The sequence below is a fragment of the Dermacentor silvarum genome, chromosome 10 (assembly GCF_013339745.2).
Source record: "Dermacentor silvarum isolate Dsil-2018 chromosome 10, BIME_Dsil_1.4, whole genome shotgun sequence".
Classification (NCBI taxonomy): domain Eukaryota; kingdom Metazoa; phylum Arthropoda; class Arachnida; order Ixodida; family Ixodidae; genus Dermacentor; species Dermacentor silvarum.
In genome coordinates, this window is record NC_051163.1 from 35820476 (window position 1) to 35841204 (window position 20729).

Here is a 20729-nt window from a genome sequence, read left to right on the forward strand (position 1 = left end):
ATGTGCGTTAGTAGAAAAGTATATCCTGCTAATCAAAATAACAAGTGATAAAATTAACCCATGGTTCACCCAGTACCTTCGACGACTTAGAAATAAGAAGAAAAGGTTGTACAAGTATGAAGCATACCCGCTCTCCCACGGCTTGGGACAAATATAATCTATGTTTGAAAGCTTACTGCTCAGCTATAAGCGAAGCTAAAGATAAATATTATTCTCATGATCTACCCTCCCTTCTTAAGTCCAACCCACAAAAATTTTGGCAGGCAATATCACCGGATCGCGGTTCATACCATATTTTGTTAGGTGGTGAGAATCAAGTTCCGCTTGCTGATAGCGAATGTCCCGCAGTCTTTAACACGTTTTTTTTTGTCCATGTTCACAAATGAAGACCATTCACTCATTCCTGAAGTCGCTGATCTCGACTGCCAGTACATGGAGCCCATCGATATTACTGAAGATGGTATCGCATGTCTCATTAATAGCCTTAAATTATCTAGCTCTTCAGGCGTTGATAATATTAACTCTAAACTTTAAAAAAATACTACTTCGGTATCTAGTAAAATTTTGTACCATATTTTCTGCCAGTCATTATCATTAGGCCAGCTCCCCTCCGATTGGAAAATTGCTAAAGTGGTACCTGTGTACAAAAGTGGCTGCAAGAATTCCCTGGAAAACTACCGTCCAATTTCAATAACGAGCATATGCTGCAAAATGCTCGAGCATATTATAGCATCTCACATATACGAACATCTTGAATCAAATAAATTTTTCTTCACGAACCAGCATGGCTTCAGGAAAGGTTTATCATGCGAGACAGTTACTGGAGTTTACCACTGACGTACATTCCCACATGGACCATAACCTTCAAACAGATTGCATCTTTCTCAACTTTTCCAAGGCCTTCGACTCTGTAGCCCACTCCCGTTTAATTTCCAAATTATCTGCTCTCAAATTAGACTGTTTAACGCTATCTTGGATCCATAACTTCTTAACTAATCGTCGGCAATTTACAGTTGTGAACAATTTTGCTTCACCCCTCACCTATGTGAATTCCGGTGTACCACAGGGCAGTGTATTTGGACCACTGCTTTTTCTAATATACATCAACGACCTGCCTAATAAAATATCTTCCTGCACGCGCATTTTTGCCAATGACTGTGTAATATACCGACCATTTACCAGCTTTGAGGACTACCTTATGCTTCAAAGCGACCTTCAACACATTAGCGACTGGTGCAATGCCTGGCAAATGACACTTAACTCATCTAAATGGAAGGTAATGTCTTTCACACGCAAACACTTTAACTCAAGTTTTTCTTATTGTATAAATGCGGATCTAGTATCTGAAGCTTCACTGTACAAATATCTAGGCGTTCATCTTGCACCAAATTATTCCTGGGCCTCTCATATAACAAACATATGCCTAATGGTTCAAAAACACTAGGGTACATTCGTCGCAACCTACGTAATTCTCCGTCTGACATCCGCAAATTAGCATTCCTGACGTTCATGCGTCCACAGCTCGAGTTCGCATCCACGATTTGGTCTCCTCATCACGAGTACCTAATCTGCATGTTAGAAGCCATCCAAAACCGAGCTAGTCATTTCATTTCCCGCAATTACAATAGGCAGTCAAGCATAACTCGAATCAAACTTTGACCTTTCGCCTCCTGCACTAATTAAGTAGTCGTCGTGACGTGGCTTTGCTGTCCTTGTTCCATAAATATGTTCATCAAATGAAGTCATCATCTTTGCTGCTGGAACGTGCAAGTTGCGTATCACGACAACTGAATAATGATTTAAGTTTCACTCGCATCTACGGAAACAGGGATGCCTTTAATTTGTCGGCTTTGCCACGAGCCATCTGCTTGTGGAATTCCCTCCCTGACAGCACTGTCATGCAAACGGACGGAGATAATTTTAGGAAACTCCTGAACTTGCAGTTTCTGTCCTGAAAATGTGTCATTCTGTATGACATGCTCTCTATTTGTATGTAACGTCATGCTGATTATTGTTTCCTATTCATCCTTTAAAGTAAACTTTTCTTACGCAATGTTTGATTATGTGCGTGAACCATGTGCTTGGTAAAATTTATCGGGTATTTTGTACAATACCCTGAACAGTTATTTCTGCTTATCTACGTATTGTTAGTATGTTTTTTTCTTTCATACTTTGAAAAATACATTTTTCTTACACGATGTTCGATATGTGCGCGAGCAATATGCGTGATAACATTTGGCTGATGTTTTGTATGCTAACGCGTCTTCTTCATTTGTAACCCTGTTTTGCGACAATGATTTCTACTCATTTTTGTGGTCCTCGAGTTTCGGAATTCACGTGTAAAACTGTCTTGCAGTGATGCCCCCTTTACTCAATGCTCCTCATGGGGCCTGTAAATAAAAATAAATAAATAAATAAAGTGTGATGGAAGCAAAACCGAGATGATAGAGTGAAGGTGAACCAAGCAGCAGTAGGGTGAATCAAGTGGAATCAAGGGTTTGTAGAATAGGGGAGTGACTTGCAAAAAAATATTTGTGAAATTTAAGGGTTCAAGTGACACTGACTTAGTAAAAAAGTGCTGAGTCACGGTTCGAGTTTGGTGAAATAAGGATTACTTGCAAAAATGGCTTCGCAATATGGGTTCGGAGTGAAATATGGCGTTCGGTGTGAAGCAAAAACAATACAAAGAGATTTAAAAAGGATGTAATGCAAGAGATGAAAAAGAAACGTCAAATAAAAATGTCAAGTGTAAAAAATGTGAATAACGAAAATAAAGAAAATGTGGAAAAGAAATTTCACAAAATGTAAAAAGTGGTCATCATTTCATTGAGTTAGCGGCGCTCGGGCTTTCGCCTTCAAGTCGTCTTGTTGTAGCTAAGGGACCCCTAGTAATTCTTGCTTTAAGATAATTGTAGTTATGGTAATTTAGAGTAATGGTAATTTTGACAGCACGCCACCGCCCATAGTGGTGCTGCAAAAGCATTGAAATCAGTTACTAGGCTAGTTCTTTTATATACGAAAGGCTAGGGACGTCACGCCCGCGTCGCAAGCTGCCGTCGGTGCGGCAGCTTGCCACTGTAGAAAGTTCTTTTCTTCACCGCAGTGTACGATCAACGTCAGTCAAGTGCCAGCACAACCACACGTCGCTGTCTGTTGTCGTTGTCGACCTGGTTGGTGTCTTCACACGGCACCGCGGGAAGCGCATCGACACCTATGTCTTTGCTGTACGACTACCTGCGCTAAAATGTACAGGCTGTGAAAGGTGCAATAATTAACAGAAATATAGATCACGTTAACACAACTAATTTCATGAGTCGGCACAATCTTTTTTTTGAACGTTCCTGTCGAGCGACGTTAGGCTTTCATGGCGTTGCGTTCCGTCATGTTCAAGTGCGCTTAACCTAGGAGGAGGGTCATCTAAAGAAAAGAATAACCAAGAAAAGGAATGACATTTTGTTGTTCTGCCATTCTAATGTCTGGGAAGAAATGAGACAAAATTAAGTGCTGGTGCAGTAGTCATTCGCTTTGAGAGTGACACACAACATCTATAAGTGACAGTGGATATGGCACGTAGCTCGAAGACTCCCGCGTACCTGTGTTCTCGGAAGTTATTGGGCTGAGTTAACCCGGTTCGAAAGCAACCGTCGGAGCAACCTGGGTCACTAGTATGTGCCACTGGGGAATTTGCCGCTCTTCCATGGCTAAAAATAATTTACAGATTTCTCCGGTGCTGCGCGGAATGACCGATGACTTTGCCAATCGCCAGCGCCATAGGCAGGCAAAGCGCGCAGACAATTAAGGCACTCTACAGACATGTCTAATGAGAGCTCCCTGGATGTCTCGAGAATACCATCTGAAACGTGAAACCGCTCGTGCCCCAGGGCGCAATAGTAGAATACACTACACTCAAAAGTACTACACAAGCGGCAGCACGGGTGCTTTGTGTTCACGCGCAAAGTTCAGATAGCAAGTACCCCCCTCTCCACTATCTAATGGAAAGGTCTGCAAACATCAGTTTTAATAAGGGCTGCGCGATGAAGAAATGCTTGGAGCAGCTCCGCGCTTGTGATTTTACTCTATAGCTTTGTCCTGAGTTGGCCCCCGTAAAGGTGTTCTTTGATGTTTTGAGAAAAAAACGTGCGCTTGAGACATTTCCACGCATGCCCTACTGAAAAAAAAAAAAAAGAAAGTTAAGAGGACTGAAAGGCAGAAATCAATTCCCAATGTGGACGAAGAATTGGAACCTGGAGCTCGGATTAACTTGCAGCTTCGGTAGCTCGAGGCGCTTTAATAAGGGAACGCACTCGACCCCGTCGCAGCAGGTTCCCTAACGGTATGGTCACTTTGTAATGACGAACAAACAATAAGGGAATGTATAGAAGCCTCCGTCGTTTTGCCCGCGGCACCGCGCGAACAGGAGTGGGGAGACTTCGGTGGCAACTGTTTCACCCCCTGTTCTCGAAAGCCAGGCAGTCCCCGGCGGATACGCTTAATCCGCGCGCCGAGAGAAAGCGCATACATAATCAGACTGCGCCTGCCGGATTAATCGGCTCCAATTATCGTTTACTTCGCCCGGTACGCTGCAGGCCGTCCCGATCCCCGCGTATCGCCCAGACAGCGCTGGCGTATACCGTAATCACTCGGCTACAACACGTGCTCGGTGAGTCGAAACTTGATAGCGGTTTCGTGAGATTCGCGCGTCCGTTCGCAACCCTTTTCAGACGTAATCAGTTATATGCGCTGTAGATTTAGTTATTTCAATGTGTTTTTTTTTTTTTAAGGATTTACCCGCACTATATATATTTTTTTTGTTCAGGTGCCACAAACACTTGCATATGTGTTTTGCGTTTGTCCTGCGTACGCGCGACAACTTCGTGCAGAAGCTGGTCTCATCCATTGCGCAGGTTGAAAGCAGAGTATACTTACAGTGGCTAGTATACTCTTTGATGACTTTGTTGTGGGTTCCTGGCCTGCCTCTCAAACAGGGCATCCGCGTTTATAACCGCAGCTCTAGTCTTCTTATACAAGTCACTGGACTAGACACACGGCTTTAGACATGCCACAAGGTGTATATGGTACATATAAGAATATTCTTCACTTCTTCATCGTCATCATCACTCATTATTCCCTTTTTTCCCCGTCCCCCTTCCTTAGTGCGGAGTAGCAGGCCAGAGCAAAGTAAAGATGAGGCCTACCTATTTGCATTTCTGTAAATAAATATGATTTTTTGCAGTTTTTTTTCTCTTTTTTTAGTCATTTTAGCCTCATTGGGTAACAGTCAGCACCAAAGCGGACAAAAAATGATGAATTTCCTGATTTCCTGCCAACAAATTCGTATGCCTAGTGAACGCTTCTCGTCCTGTGTGCACGCCCGGGGATCACTCTTTAGCACTGTTCCTTTAAAGCATATAGGTTTCGTTGACTCTTTTTCCCGTTTTAAAATTTTTTTTCGTGACGGTCGGATGGAGAGTGCACGTGCGTCTCGAAGAGCTTTAATAGTTGGTTGCCCGAAAGCACGCGAGTGCGCGAGAGGCACACGCCATTTGCATCAACGCCATTGTAGCGGCGGTGAAACGTCCGACCGTCACGAAACGGGCGGAAGAGCCAAAGAGAAATACCGACAAAACCGCCCCTAAATCGGCGAATCCGATTTTTTTTTTTTTAATCCAAGGAGCAACTAAATGCTCGCGGTCCGTCTTTTTTATTTTCCTTTTTTTTGTGCATCACTTGTACTATACGCGAAAACCGAAAGTTGCTCGATAACACGTGGAATCTGTGAATGGCAGGGTACACGCGAAGGTGCAGTGTCCCTTAATTGAAAGCGTGCGGAACGCGGCGTGATCGATATAGTCCTCCTTTTACTCCGTCCGTATTGTTGGCGTTGAGCAATCACCCCCGACGGGGTCTTGTAGGCGGGCGTCTCTAAGGAGCCCTGCTGACGGCATGGAAATCGAGCTGGGCTTGCGTCTTTTGCGTATGGCTTTCTGTTGCTCTTCAGTGACGACGGAGGCAGGCTGCCAAAGGAAACCGACACAGTACTTTCGGCGTTTGCGTTGGTTATCAGCGACATAATTGCAATCGAAGCTCGCGATTGAATTTTTTAACTGCGACGAATTGCAGCATCTCGCAGATTTCGGAACTGACATTCTTGGAAATATGTGCCGTACAAGGAGCTTCTCTGGAAACCAGTAGCGCACCCAGGATCTCTCCCAGGGGAGGGGGGGTTGACAGTTTGCCAATACCATCTAAACAGCACTAATTTCAATGTCCTCAAGGGAAATTGTCAAAAAATGAGCTTTTTGCGATTGTGCAGACGATTGCGCGTCTTACATCTTAGTTGCAGTACTCAAATGCGCAAGGAAAGAAAAGGGGTTTACCAAAAGGGAAGGGGGGTTACACCCCCCCCCCCCCCCACCCCTTGTCGGTGCACCACTGCTGGAAACAGTTCAACCTACCATGAGGCTGACAGAAAAGTTTGATCCAACATACACTACTTGTTTGATTGCTATATAGCAAACAAAATTTGATAAACACGTCAAAAACAAGTCTTTCCATAGCCCTCAAACGACCCATTATGCATTCCCATTCAATCTACCTATATACGGGCACTTCTCATTGCTTTCTCTGTTCTTCGATGGCTCTGTCTCACACTCTTGGATATTAAAAGAGTAATTTTAGAGCGATAGCTCAACTACTCCAGGTACTAACCCAGAAAACTCCTGGTTCCGTAAATCTGACCTTCGAGTTCAGCTAAGGTCAAACTAGGACTTAGCCTGCCACTATACCGGCGGCTGCTGCGTACGCCGCGTGGGCGCCCATATCTTGAAAGCAATCTGCGAGGTGGACAAAGTGCGCGGTCGCGCGGGCCTCATCTTCAAAGCGACATGCGATGTGTACAAAGTGCGCCGAGTGCTTTTAGCTTCGTATGCGCTGTGCTTTCGACGCTTAGTTCGCGTTAAAGCGAGACGCAGCGTGAAGGTCAATTCTCACTTCGCTCGCTGCTGCTGCCGCGCCGAGCAGCGCATGTGCGTTGTCTTGTGGTGCAATTGTAGATACGGTAGTTGCTGACGGCGCCGAGCAGCGTCTCTGTCCGTTTTCAAAGCAAACAATACCGTGCTGAGATGCTTCGTGTAGCTGAACAGTTCACATTAGATGTCTGATATATATATATATATATATAGTATATATATATATATATATATATACTATTTTCCCGAAGTTTTTCAAATTCTAAGTAATACACAGAACCTGTCGTCAAGCTGCAAGGCAAGTTTGTTTTATTTCGACATAAATGTACTAATTAGGGCAAAACAACTCGAGTTTTTTGTGTACTATTTAACTTTAATAGGTGGAATGTGGACTCTACAATAATTATCTGCCATGAAAGCAATTAAACAAATACTTACCCTCATGGCTTACTCAAAACGTTCACTACAATTTTGTACCTTTTACCTTTCAACACTATTTCACTCCCCGTTACATCCAGTGTTCTTTACGTTTATTCTCGGCTTCCTTGTTGATTTCCTTATTGTTTCCTCTTATGGACACATTCGAAAAAATTTGGTGCCTTCTCCAAGGCTTGTATATTGTTCCTGTACGAAAATTCGTGTTGCCCATTCGCACACCACGAGCGCTTGTTCTTATGCGGGCTGATGGTTACTCTGCACAACTGTGAAAGATAATTATCAAGCAAAAAAAAAAAGAAAAGAGAAGGACAGCAAGAGAGGATACTGGATATTTACACGCACGTCTACACATCACTGGCGACTGGGTAAAATGCGCGAACTGCCGCAGGCAGCCACTCGCGATGAAGATCGAGAAAAGAGCCGATCGCGATCGAAAGTGCCCCGTGTGACCTGGATATCAGAGGATGCGGCCTACGAATGAGGAATCACGGTACGAGGCATCCTGTGTAAAAGCGCACCGGGATACGAGACTCGTGCCGATTAGTTAGAGCCCCGCAGGAGGGAAATTCCTCCACAGCGTGCCTTTAAATTCTCGTCTGCGTAGGTGGGAAGGAGAGAGAGCGTGCAGGGTTGAATCTCGCGACGCTGTTTCCAATGACGCCGATTCGGCAGCCCCAGTTTGTCGCTTTCCATGCATTTCCGACTTCTTTCTAAACGAAATATCACTCTCACTTTCAGTCTAGTTTGCTGCAGTTTGCTTTCACTTCGTTGCTGTTTGAAACTGCGTATCTTATATACAGGGTGTTTCAGCGAACACTTTCAAAATTTATTTATGGTTGCCTGTGGCAGATAGCCCAATTCTAGTTAATGAGCAGGTCGACTCGAAGAGGCGGACATTACTTGCACAAAAAATTGAAATGCATAATCGAATAATTAACAAACATTCACTAATTACATTTTTAACTAATTACTTGATGGCCCAGATATACAATCTACAAATTGTAGCCGTGGAGTTCTCAAGGCGGATCCACTTGGAACGTATTATCAGGATGCCACCAGTTTCGAGATATTAATCACCTAACTTTGCGGAGAAATGCATTGGCGTTCCAGTTAGTTTTGCGCTTCCATGCATAAAGCGATGTTTTCTTAAGAAACTAACTGGAACGCCAATGCATTTCTCCGCAAAGTTAGGTGATTAATATCTTGAAACTGGTGGCATCCTGATAATACGTTCCAAGTGGGTCCGCCTTGAGAACTCCACGGCTACAATTTGTAGATTGCAATATCTGGGCCATCAAGTAATTAGTTAAAAACTGTAATTAGCGAATGTTTGTTAATTATTCGATTATGCATTTCAATTTTTGTGCAAGTAATGTCCGCCTCTTCGAGTAGACCTGCTCATTAACTAGAATTGGGCTATCTGCCACAGGCAACCTTTAAGACTTCTCGAAAGTGTTTGCTGAAACACCCTGTATATTTCACATTTTAAAACCGTATTAAACTCGCATCTCTCTTCAGGAAAAGAAAGGAAAAAAAAATAAACAGAAGCAAAGAAGAAGTGGCCTGCACAGCCAATTTAGCCATGTTTAGAGACAACACCAACACTTTAATATTCAGAAACCAAGCCTGCGCGTGTTACTTTGGCGTCCTGCGCGATGTCGAAAACGCGTTTAGGCTAATGAGGCTATTATTCTGTGCCACTCTTTAGCTAATTTATCCCTGATCTTTGAAACACTGCAAAGTAAAGGCTTTCTGGCATCATCATCAAAGCGCGGTTAAATGGACATCAAAGAGCAAAAGTATATAATTTTTTATTAGTGAATTGCTCTTGCAACGCTATTCCGTATTTCTTGTGCGTGCGTGCGTGCGCGCGCACACGCACACACACATGCGCACACACACACACGCACACGCACACACACACACGCACACACACACACGCACACACACATACACACACACACACAGATATAATAGAACTATTTTGTTTGTCTAACACAGAATTAAATAAAAAAATTGCCTCGGGCAGGCAGCACAACTGCAATCGTTTAGCTGGTTTACTCTCAGAAGCGGACGCTCGCACATAAATCGAAAAGCGTAATTGACTAATTAAAAAATAACCTATCAAGTTTTTAACCATTTACTTCACGGCATATATTACAATTTGGGAATTGTTCCCGACCAGTTTGCAAGTCACGGTGAGTTTGCAGGGAACGAAGTTTAAGGATGACACTACTTTCGAGATATCCGTCGCCAAACTGGCGGTAATATTAGACTGATGTTTCACACTTTTTTAACGCAACGCCGTTTTGTTGTATGTTCATCAATACAGTGTATCCTCCTAAGACCCCTTCTACAATACATTGCACATTGCCTTCAACTTTTTTTTTTCGAAATTCACTCGGAAGTGCTTACGCATAATATTACGGAAGTGATTACGCATAACTACGTACTATACACGTAGTTCCATCTTCATCTCTATGTTTAGGCAATGAAATGCAGTTTTTACTATAGCAAACATTGAGGAGATGATGGAGATCGTTATTTTTTCACTTACACGGAGAAGCAGCTTATGGCGTCTAACCGTAGTATTTAAATAAAATATATATATTTTTCACGTTCATAACGTAACAGTAGACCACTTTGATGAGCGATAATATTTGATAACAGTATTCGGGTCTCAGGAAATTAAGCAAGATAGATGTCATACTATTCAACCGCCAAAATTGCTCAAATAAAATTTTGTGTTCTTGATTGAATTGCTCCTCAGAATTTTTCAGAATTGCAGCGAGCAAACTAAAGTAATTAAAAATTTTATTGACAGTTCATTCCTTTGATCCTAAATTTATTAACAGTGCATGTTTTGAGTCAGTGAGCGATAATATTTGATTACAGTATTCGGGTCTCGGGAAGCAAAGAGATGATATTTGATATCAATATTCGGGTCTCAGGAAATTAAGCAAGATAGATGCCATGCTATTCAACCGCCACAGTTGCTCAAACAAAATTTTATGTTCTTGATTGAATTACTCCTCAGAATTTTTCAGAATTGCAGCGAGCAAACTAAAGTAATTAAAAATTTTATTGACAGTTCATGCCTTTGATCCTAAATTCATTGACAGTGCATGTTTTGAGTGAGTCATTGAAACAACTTTATTGAAACCAGCGGATTGAAGCCTGTGCCTAGGCCGCTCCAGAAGTGGTAGAGAGACCTTGTATCCCAGCCGCCTCTCGAGCTCGCTGGATGGCCCATAGTTGGTCTTGTAGATCCCACCGCGCCCCAAGCTGTTCTGAGGTGACTACATTTTAGGGGCGAAGCAACTTAGGGCCGAGCCTTGTCTCTCGTCGTCGTCCGTTGTCCGTAGCTCTGGTTTACATGTATACTGTGTATACCAGAGCATGTACATGTGTACTGTACACATGTACAGTATATATATATATATATATATATATATATATACTGCACATATGTATATACTGTACATATATATATATATATATATATATATATATATATATATATATATATATATACCAGAGCATGTACATGTGTACAGTGCACATGTACATGCTCTGGTATACACAGTATATACATGTAAACCAGAGCTACGGACGACGACGAGAGACAAGGCTCGGCCCTAAGTTGCTTCGCCCCTAAAATGTAGTCGCATATATATATATATATATATATACGGGGGATTCACGGTTACCCGAATGATCCTTCGGTGCTTCGCCCACTCATCATCATTCACTTCGTGGATATGGGGTGATTTTGTTATCTTGTACATGTGCGCTCTCGGTGGCAGTTGTCAGCTTACTCCCTCCCTATTTCCTTCGTGTCCTTGTGTGTATATGTGTACATACCAAATAATAATAATAATTGTCCCATAGAATGTCTTCTAGGGTGGTGCGTTCTGTCCTACATAATTTACACAAGTCATCTGGGTGCATTCCGGGGTAGATGCGATGTAGGTGCACCGGGTTGGGGAAGATCCTGGTTTGAAGTGGCCTCCAGTCAACCGGCTGAGATCTGTCTAATTTGGCGCTAGGAGGTGTGAATCTGCACCTCGACTTTTGGTAGACGCGGGTGACGTCGCAGAATCTGAACATCTCTCCTCCGGTTCCTTCGGGGGAAGCTTCTTCGCGAACGGGGTAAATGAGACCTCGCGCGACGCGGTGGGCTTCCTCGTTGAGGTTGGGGGCGGGGGACTCACAGGAGGTGTGGGCTGGGAACCAAATGATGTATCTCTCTTCGAATTCCTCTGATGATATGAGCTGGGCTTTCCCGTTGAGTATGTTAGCGGCCTCGGGCGATATTCTTCCTCGCTCGTAGTTTCTGATGGCCGACTGCGAGTCGCTGATGAATGCATTTGGGGGAAATTAAGGCCTAAGCGATAGCTACTTCTTCTGCAATTTCACTGTTATTAGAGCGTATCGAGCGCGCGTGTATGCATTCGTGGTTGGAGTTTATTACTATCGCGACGTAGGATTCGTGACTCGGGTGCTCCGCTACGTCCACGAACAACGCCTCCTTGTCTCTACCGTATGCCTTGATTAGAGCTTTAGCTCTGCTTCCTCTTCTGCCCTGATCAAGTTCGGGGTGCATGTTTTTGGGCAAATTGAGGACCTGGACCTTTTCCCTGATTACCTTGGGAACCGACACTTTACATCCTTGTTGATTGTGATAGCTTATCCCTACCTTGCCGAGGATGCTCCTGCCCGTGTGCGAACTGGCTAGTCTCTCCAACTGAGGAATCTGTTGAGCCTCTATCAGCACCTCTAACGTATAGCCTCCTCTAGTATCGCCTAAGTCGATCTTAATTTATTGTCTAGGATAGAGTATACTAGAATGTGGGAGTGGGTCCAGCGGACGCCTTGGGAAGCGCCGAGGATGAAGCAAAAAACGCTGAAAATGTGGCGGTGCTGCCGTCGCCTTATTCTCAATCTCCGGCCAATAAACGTTGAATCCGGCTGTTTCGGCATCGCTCATTGGCTGAGGCGAGCTCGCGGGCGGAGTAGCTGTCGTCTGCTCGACGCACCGTCGTTGTTGCGTCGTTTGCGTTCTTTCCTCCGCTCTTTTTCCATTTTATTTACAATAGATCAGTGGGGAATAATCTCAGTGTTACCGCCACCGAGTATCCGCCTGTCAAAGCTCTATGCAGCTGCGGTAGGGTCTCCGACGCGACAAGCGTCCGGCCGGCGCGCGGGGCCGCTCATTCGGGAGAAAGCGACGGTGGCGCCACCAACTTTTCAATAATAATAAAAAAAAGCCTCATCGGGGAGCCTGCGTTGGACCCACTCCCGCAATCCAGTACACTCTATTTAGGATCTGCTGTTTGATTTGCAGCATGGCGTCCTTTGTGGATAGCTGGGTGCGGAATCCCAGCATGCAGTCTGGGTAAATTTCATCCCCAAGATAGTTAATGATTCCATTGAAGAAGGCGTGTTCCATCAGCTTTCCAGCGCCGGACGTGAGTGAAATGGGGCATAAGTTCCATAGATCGGGGGTTTTTCTTCCTAAATATTCTCAGACTATTAAAAAATCGCAGCCATTTCACTGACTGTGGGCTACAAGCGGAGCTGTTCTTCGGCAGTAGACACTACACGTGGCCTCCCCATACCAGCGAACGCAACATCATCATCATTATCAGCCTATTTTTATGTGCACTGCAGGACGAAGGCCTTTCCCTGCGATCTCCAATTGCCCCTCTCTTGCGCTAACTGATTCCAACTTGCGCCTACAAATTTCCTAACTTCATCACCCCACCTAGTTTTCTGCCGTCCTAGACTGCGCTTCCATTCACTTGGTACGCATTCTGTAACTATTATTCTTCTTTCTGGGGTCTTACGTGCCAAAACCAGTTCTGATTATGAGGCACGCCGTAGTGGAGGGCTCCGGATTAATTATGACCACCTGGGGTTCTTTAACGTGCACTACAACGCAAGCAGACGGGCGTTATTGCATTTCGCCGCCATCGAAATGCGGCCGCTGTTCTGTAACTCTAATTGTCCACCGGCTATCCATCCTACGCACTACACGGCCTGCCCAGCTCCATTTTTTTCTCTTAATGCCAATTAGAATATTGGCTATCCCCGTTTGCTCTCTGATCCACACCGCTCTCTTCCTGTCTCTTAATGTTAGGCCTGTAGTGAAGAAGAGGAAGAAGTGCTCTTGCGTCTGTCGCTGTGCGCACCATCAGCAATCAAACGACGAGCGAAAATTCTGAAGAAGCGCGAGGACTTGCTGGCGGTACGGAGGTGGCAGATCGGCGTCCAAGGCAGATTCAAGAACGTCTGACGACGACGACAATGATGATGATGATGTGCACAGCAATGGAGAAGTGAGGGCTTCGAGCTCATAACAGGCCATGTCGTCGGAAGTATCGAGAATGTGAAGCGGGTCAAGGGGCTGAACACGACCAAGGGATTCTCCACGCAGTATGGTCACAGGGGATTGAAGCGGGTTACACACAAGTATAGTGGATAATCCAGATACAGTGTTGAGGACGGCAAATGGTAGAGGTAGAGCCTTGCGACGTAGAAAAATACGCGATGGTGTAAAAAGCACCGTAGCGTTTGGCGTGGCGGAGCAAGATACGGGCACAAGAACCGACATCTCGGGTGGTATGTTCATATCGGAGACAACGGTGAGCTTGGCGGCTTTACTTTCAGAAGGGTCAGGCAGCGAGGCTTCGGAAAGCGGGAAAAGCGCCACTTCGGCCCGAGCACAGTCGATGATGGCACGATGGTGAGACAAGAAGTCCCAGCCGAGAATGATGTCATGTGAACATGAAGGAAGCACGAAAAATTCAACAACATAAACAACCTTGGCAATGAGCACTCTTGCAGGCCTAACATTTTTCGTTCCATCGCTCTTTGTGCAGTCCTTAACTTGTTCTCGAGCCTCTTTGTTAACCTCCAAGTTTCTGCCCCATATGTTAGCACCGGTAGAATGCAATGGTTGTACACCTTTCTTTTCAACGACAATGGTAAGCTCCCAGTCAGGATTTCGCAATGCCGGCCGTATGCACTCCAACACATTTTTATTCTTCTGAAAAATTCTTTCTCATGATCAGGGTCCGCTGTGAGTAACTGACCTAGATAAACGTACTCTTTTATAGACTCTATGAGGCTGACTCGCGATCCTGGATTATTGTTCCCTTGCCAGGCTATTGAACATTATCTTTGTCTTCTGCGTATTAATCTTCAACCCCACTCTTACACTTTCTCGGTTAAGGTCCTCATTCATTTGTTGCAATTCGTCCCCATTGTTGCTGAATTGGACGTCATCTGCAAACCGAAGGTTGCTGAGATATTCGCCGTTGATATTCACTCGTAAGCCTTCCCAGTCTAAGAGCTTGAATACTTCTAAGCATGCAGTGAATAGCATTGGAGAGATTGTCTCCTTGCCTGACCCCTTTCTTGATAGGTATCTTTCTACTTTTCTTGTGGATGGAACCAAGGTTGCTGTGCAATCCTTGCAGATATTTGCCAAGGTATTCACGTATGACTTCTGTACTCCTTGATTACACAATGCCTCTATGACTGCTGGTATCTCTACTGAATCAAATGTTTTTTTCATAATCTATGACAGCCATATAGAGAGGTTGATTGTACTTCGCAGATTTCTCTATTACCTGATTTATAACACGGATATGATCCATCGTAGAATATCCCTTCCTGAAGCCAGCCTGTTCTCTTGGTTGATTGAAGTCAAGTGTTGCCCTGATTCTATTGGAAATTATCTTGGTGAATATTTTATACAATACTTCAAGTAAGCTAACGGGCCTATAATTTTTCAATTTTCTAACATCTCCCTGCTTATGTTTCAGTGAATACATCTTAATTTGTCGTATGCCAAGTTCTCTAACTGATTTCATGCTGCGTCCATATTTTACGGCTTGCTCAATTTTTTTCCTGTTATAATTTCGAATATCCCCTACTTTCTTCTTGTTGATCACTTTTGACAGCTCCGCGAATTCTATCTGATCTCTTGAGTTTGACACTTTCATGCTTTGTCGTTTCTTTATTAGGTCCTTTGTTTCTTGGGAGAGCTTACCTCCACTTCAATTGCTGCTTCTGAGATCAGCCTAGTTACGGTTTCATTAATCATCTCTAGGTTATCTTCATCTTCCTGTTCTAAAGCTGCATATTTGTTTGCGAGCACCAGCCTGAATTGGCACCCATGGCCCTCAGTCCCCAATAGCTGCGGAGCACCTGACCAAGGCGGCGGTCAGAGCTGTGACGTGGCAGAAGGTGCGAAGAATCTCTGGGTCCGGACAGGCCGCCACTGGAAACTGAACCTGGCAACGTTCAGCACGCGAACGCTCTCGAGTGAGGCTTGCTTAGCAGGGCTGTTTGAGGAATTGTCAGGCATTGTCTGGGATATTATTGGCCTTAGTGAGGTTAGAAGAACTGGTCAGGCTTATACAGTGCTTACTAACGGCCACGTCCTCTGCTACAGAGGTCTTCCAGATAAGAGAGAATACGGGGTAGGATTTCTAATCCATGAGGACATAGCGGACAACATTGATGAATTTTACAGCATTAATGAGAGGGTAGCAGTCGTCGTAATCAAGCTGAATAGGAGGTATAGAATGAAGTTAGTACAAGCCTACGCCCCAACCTCCAGTCACGATGAAGAATAAATAGGACAGCTTTATGAAGATGTTGAATTAGCGATGAGGAAGAGGTGCGAACTCGGTATGCTGTTGTCATGGGCGACTTCAATGCAAAAGCGGGGAAAAAAGCAGGCTGGCGAACAACAATTGGCAACTGCGGCATCAATTCTAGGAATGCTAGAGGAGAGATGTGGGTAGAATTCGCGGAAAGAAATAGGCTCCGAATAATGAATACCTTCTTCAAGAAGCGTAGCACCAGGAAATGGACCTGGAAAAGCCCTAATAGATAAACAAGAAATGAAATAGATTTCATGCTCTGTGCCGATCCCAGCATAGTGTAGGATGTAGAAGTGTTAGGTAGGGTAAAGTGCAGTGACTATAGGTTAGTGAGGTCTAGGATTTCTCTCAATTTGAAGAGAGAAAAAAGTAAAATTAGTCAAGAAGAAACAGGCCGACCTAGACGCAGAAAGGGTAAAAGCAGACCAATACAGGCTCGTGCACGCAACATACTAACTGCCTATTCGGTTCTTTGCGCAGACGCGGAAATGATGCAGATCGCTTGTTAGTAACCTGTCACACCAAGATCGATGCGCGCTACGGTCATTAGCGTTCCTTCGGCGCATCCAATCCGAGCAGCTGGCTGTGTCAGGAGCTGGGGTAGCTGTCAAAACCGCATCACGTTCAGGATTCGCGACATCTCGAATATTACCAATCACCATAATAATCGTTCTCGAACCACAGTCTGTCGCACACCGCACAAATGAATCCCAAATGTCTGTCCAGAAATACCCTCTGAAATTTCGCGTACGCATCCTTGTGCTCGTCCAATTTACTGGCGTGGCACCTGCGTCGCTTCGCCACATTCTACATTTCGCGGCACCCGTCTTCCTGTCGAGCCGCCGCTTACGGATGGCTCCTCGGGCACGATATTCGCTGCTACTCGCGGCCCGTTTCCTAGCTTTCGTCTTGCTACGCCAGGTGTCAACACATGCCTTAGTGGTTTGCTTTGCCTCCTCATAGAGGGCGCGGGAGTTTTGAGGCACGGACATTGGAAAACTGATGGGAGGGTAGACATATACAGCTCCAGTGTAAAAAGTTCAAGACAATATTATTGCTCACACTCTGAAAGTACTGTAATTTCATTGGCGCCGCTCTTTACGGGAAGCACAGCGGCGCCTGCGCGGTGTCATTACAGGCCCTACGTGGTGCGTAAAGGTTTTAACTGCGCCAGAAATTTTGCCGCCCCCGCGTATGTCGCATCCGCGTATGGTTAAAACACTGTCCGAGGTTTCCAAGTACCCGCTAAATCTGGCTATCGCTGCTGGTGCTACGCCATTCGGGCGAAGCTGCCATTTCTTTCACGCGCAAGCGCACATGTGCCGTCAGTGAAATCGGTGAGATTAGGTTGGAGGCCGCTGAGCTGGGAGGGGGAAGCGAGTGCCGGAGGAGGAGGGCATCTGGAGGTGGATTGGAGGAGCGGGTCGGCGAAGGTGCGGAGGAGCGCGCGACGGAGGGGGGAGGGGAGGAAGGAAGAGGAGCTTCGCGGAGGAGGAGGGTAGGCTGAGGTAACCTGGGTTCACCTCCTCTGGCAGTTGCTACGGGCTCCGTGCGCGCTATGGATGTACCTGGTTCCACTGGCGATCGAGAGCCCAAGCGAGAAGGACGGTTCAGCTTGCAAGCGGCTGCAAGGCGAGCGCGAGTCGACCGACGCCAAAGTCGCCGGCAAGCGCCGGGAACGAGCTGAACAAGAGCGACAAAAGGCGCGGGATAGGCGTGCCCAGGAGACTCCTGAAGAACGTGCTAGGCGGCTTGCGACAATGCGAGTGTGTCAGGCAAGACAGCATAAACGCCGGAACAGCACTTATACGCTTGCGCGTAACTCACGTTCACGAAGTGAAACGTCAATTTTTTTTTTTTGGCAACGCGCTCGTTTTCTGGCATCTCGGAGAACTGCAAACAAAACATACTTTTCGTACTATCTTTCGGTACTAAAATATCGAGCGCATTCCAAGTTTGGTAACTTACCGACTTGGCAGGGCAAAAGTCCTTAATTAGCCAGGTCAGGCAGGCGGCAGAGGCCACTAGGGCATTGAACTGAGGGGCTCTGGCCACCACTCCTTAAAAGATTTTCCAGTCAAATAAAGTTTCTATATTTATATAGCGAGAAAGTCGCTAAGTTTACCGAGTATAACGACAACTCTGCCTTTTAGTTGTCTTAGCAATGCATTTAGTCATATTTTGCTGGCCACTTGCCGTTTCGGACAGCATCGTCAGAGTGACTGTTTCTCGGGTCACCGAAGAAGTCAACTGCGGACGCAGTTAAGTTAAACTGCGATATTTTCGGCGAGCCCACCCTGCATGCGCTGGTGAAAACGGACACACTTTGCCTTTAACTTGGACGCTGCTTTCTCGACGTTGCCTCCTCACATCCTGATCGTTGACACATCACCGCAACATCTAGTTTAATGCTGTTGTGTACAAAATGATAAGCAAGACGTCTAGGAACAATAAAAACAAATAAAATAATAAAGAAAGACAAAAACCTCGAGAAACTCGCCATCACTTAGCGATATTGTGATATTTTTTAAAACTAAAAATGGAGGGCTTGGGGCATGACCTGGAGACTTTGGCCGAGAAAACGTTATCTACACCGCACACACACCACAAAAGATAACAATCGGCAAACAAAGCAAGCTGTCTCAAGTTGAAGTACTAAGTGTTTGATATTGACTGGCTGTCGGTTGCCTCCACTTCGCAGTTGCCTCCTCCGTTTCTGCGACCCGTCTTCATCTTAGGGCCACCTGCAGCAGTGACTACATGTGATGTTTCCATAATGGCGCATGTTAAATGATACATTATGCACACCCCAACAGAACGCTACTGGTAGCGAGATCATCGCCAAATCTTCCAAGGTTGCACACTTTGCACGTCACATCATGCAAGGGAAAAAAAATAAACCAGTAATACAGCATACAGGCAGGTGTGCACCGGCAGTCGTTAGGCACTCGGCGCGTGTTAACAACAGAGGCTGCTAACGCAACGCATCGATCGCCTTGAGTACAATTAACTCACGTGGCGGTGAAAGTTGTCACAGAAACATTGGCCCTAGATACGGTGTTTATAGAGAAAACAAAGCGTCTACGTAGGATGGGCGATTGCAATATCGCGTGTCGTTCGAAGAACGCCTTTAATACAATGTCGCTGCGCGAAACACACGAGGCCTCGTGCGTACGCTCTTAACCCTATGATGCCGCAAGCCCAGTTCTACGTGAAGGAAAATTTGGAACTTGTTCACTTCTTATTTGTGACCATGGAGAGTACATTCGTACCAACCGTAACAACAAAATGTTATTTCAGATGGAACGTCATTAGCATCAGAATTATTAATGCGATTAGCATTCTTTCTCTACTTCGGGTGTTTTGAGCCTATCTATATACGTATCTGTCTAATCTCTTACGCCGCGTGGTCGTCATACAGTCAGCGCCATGCGGTCATGCTCATGGGCGACCTTGGTTGGCAAGCGGGTGCCATAGCGAATTGGGACGGCACTGGAGAAAGCGTATATGTCGCATACAGTGTTTGTTATTTGCTTTGCATAAAAAAATTCCTGCACTCGAGTCACCTCACTACAGATAAATTATGTGTCCAGGCGAGCGTCATTTGCAAGAAAGACCAAAGCAATCAATTGACTAATTAAGGTACTTACTATAATTAACTTCTTATTTAGACACTTAACGGCACATTTTGTATTTTAATGTTGAAGGAAATCGCCGTAAAAGTCTGGTTTCGTGTTTCAACATTTCAAAACGGCCATCTAAATAGAAATATTTGGCCTAAAGTTATTTGTTGAATTTGGCAGATTACGCACGCGGCACTTCGAAGCGCTGCTCGCGGTGCAACACTAACGGAGCAGAGCTGCGTTAAATGAAGCTGGGATATGCAGCGCGATAAGGCGGTCCGTCTCGCCCCATGCTGCTGAAGTCACTATGCATCCCGCTCTGCGTCAATAAGATCGCGGGAAGAGGGAAGTGTGACGGCAGTCCTAGTCTATAGTTAGTCAGCAAACAAGGTCTAAAAGGAAAAAAAAAACATCTTTGCTACACAAGCCGGATCATCCAATGGCATATATCTACCCCAAGAAACTGGTAGCCGAAATATAGGAAATATAAGAAGTTGTTCGATATCATGCGTCACTCTATTAAGAAATCTGGGTGCTTTCACCATCATCATCGTCACAATCATCACCATCATCAGCCTATATTTATGTCCACTGCAGGACGAAGGCCTTTCCTTGCGATCTCCAATCAGCCCTGTCTAGCGCTAGCTGATTCCAACTTGCTCCTGCAAATTTCCTAACTTCATCACCCCACCTAGTTTTCTGCCGTCCTCGACTGCGCTTCCTTCTCTTGGTATCCATTCTGTAACTCTAATGGTCCATCGGTTATCTACCCTACGCATTACATAGCCTGCCCAAGTTTCTACCCCGTATGTTGGCTTGGTGCTTTAGAGATGCCTATATGAGACGGCATTACGTTTACAGGTTCTATGCCGTGATTTATTGTTTGATTGCGCAGAAAACAGATGCGCGCACACGCACTAGTTTGTCGGTATTTCCACGAAGGGTACGTGCCTCATTCGTGGCAGTGCAACGGGGTCTAGCTACGGAAGAAAGGCGTCGCGCACCGGCCTAAGCGGCCCCAA